Source organism: Ovis canadensis, chromosome Y (genome assembly GCF_042477335.2).
Source record: "Ovis canadensis isolate MfBH-ARS-UI-01 breed Bighorn chromosome Y, ARS-UI_OviCan_v2, whole genome shotgun sequence".
Taxonomy (NCBI): Eukaryota; Metazoa; Chordata; class Mammalia; order Artiodactyla; family Bovidae; genus Ovis; species Ovis canadensis.
Window position 1 is genome coordinate 18,256,109 of NC_091271.1, and position 5,705 is coordinate 18,261,813.

General features: G+C 43.2%; 1 pseudogene; it reads right to left on the reverse strand.

Moving 5' to 3' along the window:
• Positions 1-3,617: 3,617 nt before the first annotated feature.
• Positions 3,618-5,330, reverse strand: LOC138431458 (zinc finger protein 280A-like; annotated as a pseudogene).
• Between the last annotated feature and the right edge of the window lie 375 nt (positions 5,331-5,705).

Consider the following 5,705-nt stretch of genomic DNA (forward strand, 5'->3'; position numbering starts at 1 on the left):
TGTTTCTCCGTACAACTTTAAATGTGTCCCACAATTTTTGTGAATAGACTGTTCATTATCATTCACGTCCGAGTATATCCTAATATTCTCTTCTAAAGATAAGCCTAAATGTTGCATGGGCTTCCCTGGTCACTCAACTGGTAAATCGCTTTCCAGCCAATGCAGGAGACACAAAAGGCCTGGGTTCGATCCCGGGTCAGGAGGATCCCCTGGAGAAAATAATGGCAATCTGCTCCAGGATTCTTGCATGAAAATTCCATAGAGATATATGTTATGTGTTAAGATAGTTATTTCTATTTTCCAAGTGAATGGCATTTTCAAAGATGTTTCTTGGTCAATTTCTCATTATTGTATTATAGTCAGATGACACAGTCTAAATATTATTGATCCTTTGTATTCGAAGATTTCCGTTAAGTATGCCGTACTTCAGATTTCCATCTCCGTGAAGTCAAAATGAAGTGGGTGTTGTGTAGAGAAAACACTTGCAATGTCTGAAATGTATGTATGTGAAATGACTTCCTTTATGCTTCACAATTATTCCAGCAACTTTCAGTAGGGTACCTTTAACTAAGTTCCAGGGTTTTCTCAAATTTTACCAGTTTTTCCACAAATGTTCTTTCCTAGTTTCATAGTCCCATATAGGATACTGAACTGCATGAGAATATAGAGCAAAAAGCTACAGATACCTCCCTTAGCTTACTCTGGTCTATAGCAGTTTCTTAAACTTTCCTTGTTTTTCAAGACTTTTGACAGTTTTCAGGAGTCCTTCAGGGACAGGCATTTTGCAGAATGACTCTCTATATGGGTTTGGGATGTTTCTCCTGATTGCCCTGGGGTTTATATAATTTTAGAACTATACCTCCAAGGCAAAATATCTTTCTCATCATCTCCCATCAAGGATTCATACTATCAATATGACCTACCACTAGTTCGTCTGCTATAAAGTTGTCTCCTTCCTGCTGACATATTCTGTTCTTGGAAACAAGCCGCTAAACACAGCCTACATTTAGGGAGGGGCATGGAATCTCATCTTGAGGAAACTATCGAAGACATGCACAAATTACTGAGTATACAAGTTAATTGAAACTCCTTTGTAAGGAAGATCTGGTCCTTCTAGCCATATCTTTTAATGTTAAATTAATTAAGGTAAAGATAATAGGTTTCCCAGTTGGTGCTAGTGGCATATTAGAGACGGACATAGAAAATATATTTTATTGAGAATTCCTTAGTGATCGGGTTATTAGAGATTTGTGCTTCCACTGCAGGGGGCAGAGAGTCAATCCCTGGTTGAAGATCTAAGATCCCTTAATCCTTACAGCAAGGCAAAAAAAAAAAAAAAAACAAACCCTGCCTGATGAACACTCCATCTGAATATACAGATAAAGGATATAAACAGAACACCTCACTGAAAAGAAAAGAAACATAAGCATTTATATATGTGAAAAGCTGATCGCCCTTATGAGGGAATACATGTAACAATTATGAAAATGTTTTCTACTGCTGCAGAAAGGTCTGTGAATAGCACTGACTTAGGTCATTGTTTTTCCAACCTTTCTTCTTTTCAAATGTGATGCATATTAACACATGAAACTGCTTTAGCTCTGTCTCAAAAATTTGCTATTTTCACTATCATTCAGTTCAAATAATGTTTTTCCCATAACAATTTCTCTTAGGAGCAATAAGTTATTTAGGTTCAGAAGCAGGAGAAGGAGAAGCCTAAACCACAACATTAAAGAGGCTTGTGAATTGCAGAGGTGCCGCTTTTGCACTTTGGGTTCCTGGCAATCCTTACTCTATCCTCAGCCTGTGTGCAGTGCCATTGCTTCATTTTCAAACTTTGGGAGTTCTGTACTCCTCAGTTATCTTTCTGGGGTTTTGTTTGGTCATGCCACAGAAGCTGTGGGATCTTAGTTCCACAACCAGGTGTTGAACCCTGGCCATTGACAGTGAAAGCATCAAGTCCGAACCACTGAAGCAACAGGGAATTCTCATACCTCTTTCTTTCTTTCTTTCAAAGATTTGTTCATTTACTTGGCTGTGCTTGTTTTTAGTTCCAGCACAAGGACCCTTCAATCTTCATTGTAGCATGTGGGAGCAGGAATTTTAATTGTCACATGTGGTATTTTTAGTTGCAGTATGTGGGATCTAATGCCCTGACCAAGGAATGAACTTGGACGCCCTAATCTGGGAGCACCGAGTATTTCCACCGGACTACAGGGATGTCCTTCCCATGAATGAACCCAGGTCTCCCACATTGCAAGTGAATTCCTTACTGTCTGAACCACCATAGCTTTGACTATAAGAATTTTGGTCAGCAGAGTGATGCCTTAGCTTTTTTTTTTTTTTCTTTTTTGATGCTGTCTATGTTTGCCATAGCTTTCTTCCAAGGAGCTAGCTTCCTTTAATTTTGTGGCTACATTCACCATCCACAGTGATTTTGGAGTCCAAGAAAATCAAACGTGCTGTTATTTTCAATTGTTCACCATTTCTTTGCCATAAAGTGATGGGACCAGACGTTGTGATTTTCGTTTTTTGAAATTAGAGTTTTAAGCCAGTCTTTCACTCTCCTCTTTTGCCACCATCAAGAGGCTCTTCACTTTCTGCCCTTAGGGTGACATCATCTGCATATCTGAGGTTGTCGCTGTTTCTCCAGCAATCTTGATTCCAGATTGTGCTTCATCCGGCCCAGTGTTTTTCATGATGTACTCTGCGTTTAAGTTAAATAAGCAGGGCAACAGTATATAATCCTGACGTGCTCCTTTCCCTATTTGGAACCAGTCGCTTGTTCCATGTCCAGTTCTAAGTGTTGCTTCTTGCCCTGCATACAGATTTCTCAGGAGGCAGGTCAGATGGTCTGGTATTCCCATCTCTTTAAGAATTTTCCAGAGTTTGTTGTGGTTCACACAGGCAAAGGTCTCATCACTTCATGGAAAATAGATGAAGAAACAATGGAAACAGTGACAGAATTTATTTTCTTGAGCTCCAAAATCACTGCAGATGGTGACTGCAGCCACGAAATTAAAAGATGCTCACTGCTTGGAAGAAAAGTTGTGACAAAGCTAGGCAGTGTTTTAAAAGAAAGAGACATTACTTTCCCAACAAACGTCCATAAAGTCAAAGCTATGGTTTTTCCAGGAGTCAGGTACAGATGGAGGAGCTGCACCATAAAGAAGGCTGAGTGCTGAAGAATGGATCCTTTCAAACTGTGGTGCTGGAGAATGGAGAAGACTCTTGAGAGTCCCTTGGACTGCAAGGAGATCCAACCAGTCAATCCGAAGGGAAATCAACCCTGAATCTTCAGTGGAAAAACTGATGCTGAAGCTCCAATACTTTGGCCTCCTGAAGGGAAGAGTCAACTCATTGGGAAAACAAAACAAAACAAAACAAAACCCTTGATCCTGGGAACTATTGAAGGCAGCAGCAGAAGGCATGACAGAGGATGAGATGATTGGGTGGCATCAGCAACCCAACGGAATGAGTTTGAGCAAGCTTCAGGGGATGAGGATGGACATGGAAGCCTGGCATACAGAAGTTCATGGGGTCGCAGGGAGTCAGACACGACTGAGCAACTGAACAACAAAAGCCAGGCAGGGTCTTTATGTACAGCTGGCTGAACCTCAATGGGGCTTTTCTGAATTTCTGGAGGTGGGTAGAACATAATTTTTTAGCCAGATCCCATGCTGCAGCATGTCTGGAATATTTTGTGCTCGTAGTCAATCTTTTTTGTGTGTTTTCTGGGTGGCACTTGGGAGTCAGTGTTCCTCACAATGATGGATGCTGTCTCTCTCAGTCCCAGCTGAACTGAACTTTGGATCATGACCTCTGTATCAGGAGGCAACCCTGGCAAGTGCTCTGGCTGTTTGAATGACTGATGATTCTTGGTTTGGTGCTCGGTCTTTTCCTTCACATTCAAACTTTGTAGCCAGCACTTGCAACATGGAAAGACCCTCCTGTTGCAGTTCTTCCAAGCGTGATTTACAAAGGATGTCACCTATTTGAACATTTTGAGGCAAACCAGACAAACAAATTGTTCATGTTTCCATGCCATGTTCTAAAATACGCCTCTACATTGGCAAAAGCTGACAATCTGTAACTGCAAACACGGCAGACATAGGGCATTTTGCCAGGTTTGTGACTGTCCTTCAGGTACTGTAAGAGAACCTGATCTGTTTTGAAGGACAATTCACAGATATTACAGACCGTGGAGGGCTCCCAGGAAGCAGGGACACTTTCCATGCGACACTGCAGCTGGAACGAGGTGGGAAACTGGCGGTGGCAGTGCTGGCAGGTAGTGTGGGTTTCCCAGCTGTCACCCTTCTGCCTCTCAAGCTCCAGATGGTTCCTCAGGTGGGTCATAAACTTGACATATTTTAGAAGACTCAAGCAGCTGAGGCATTTGAAGGCTGTGTGACTCTTCTGTTCTGGTGCCGTCTCTTGTATGCTCCAAAGTAAAAGCCATCAAATAACATTTACTCTCATCAGTGAATTTGATCCCAGATTTACTTTCATGGGATCAACAGTCCTGCTCTGACGTGCAAGAGTCAGAAAGTCCATTTTCTCCAGGCCTGACAAACTACATGTTCCTTCTGGATCCATAAGACGGAAGCATGCCTGGCCATTGGTGCGAGTCCGTGAAAATGATGCCCCACCATGCACACGGCTCGGTGAGGTCGGGGAATCTTCCAAGGTCATAACCGTGTTTTTCCAGGAGAGATACCTGGAGGGGCCATGGTGGAGGCAGGTCCCCCTGGGATTCCATCGCTGAGTTTGGGTCTTTTGGGATTCCCACTGTTAAAATTCACATCTGAAGTGGGACACCGCTTTGAATTAAGAGGGCTTTCATCCTTGCCTCCTAATGACAGAACGGCTCCAGAGAGACAGGGTGGCCGCAGAGAGAACAATTCTGAATTGTGAAGGACAGTTTCCGGCGAGCTCGTTTTCCAATCAGGTTTAGATGAAGGCTCCGAAATAATAGAACTGCCTCTTCCTCCCCATACACACTGAGAAACTGGTGATACGGCAGCTGGCTCTGATGCTGGGGTCCTCAGATTTGCAGGTTGCCACCTGCAGGAGGGATCCGGATTCACGTGGTCCTTCATTCTTCTTGAAGATGAGTCCCTGGTCACTCTGTTCAAAACATTAGAAATGACTGGCTTTGAAGTTGAAATCACTCTGACAAAGAAGGTTTCAGCATCCTCCTTGACGTGCTCCACTCCAACAAAGATGACCTCAGCATCGTCATTGTCCTCACCTCTGGATTTGGACACGGCGGTCTTTTTCTCGGGTTGTGGTGGTGCTTGTGCTTCCTCACACGGGAAGAGATGGGCCATTTTGCAACCACTTGTGGCTTCAAGTGGCCCCTTCTAGTGTTTTTCTCCCCCTAAAAGCAATCACCAGGCAAGGTCATCCCCTCTGATCTCAGGTGTCAGTCTCTGTGGTTTCAGGTCACCCTCAGTTGGTCACCGAGAATATTAAATGGAAAACTCCAGAAATATACAACTTATGCATTTTAATCTGCAGGTAATTCTGAGGAGAGTGATTGGAATCTCACACCATCCTGCTTCCTCCTGCCCAGAATGTGAATCGTTCCTTAGTCCTGAACATCCCACGCGTCTGTCACTCGGTTACCACAATGACTGTTGAGATGCCACGGGGCTTGTGACCAAGTTATCCTTACTTTACTCAATAATGGCCCCAAACCGTAA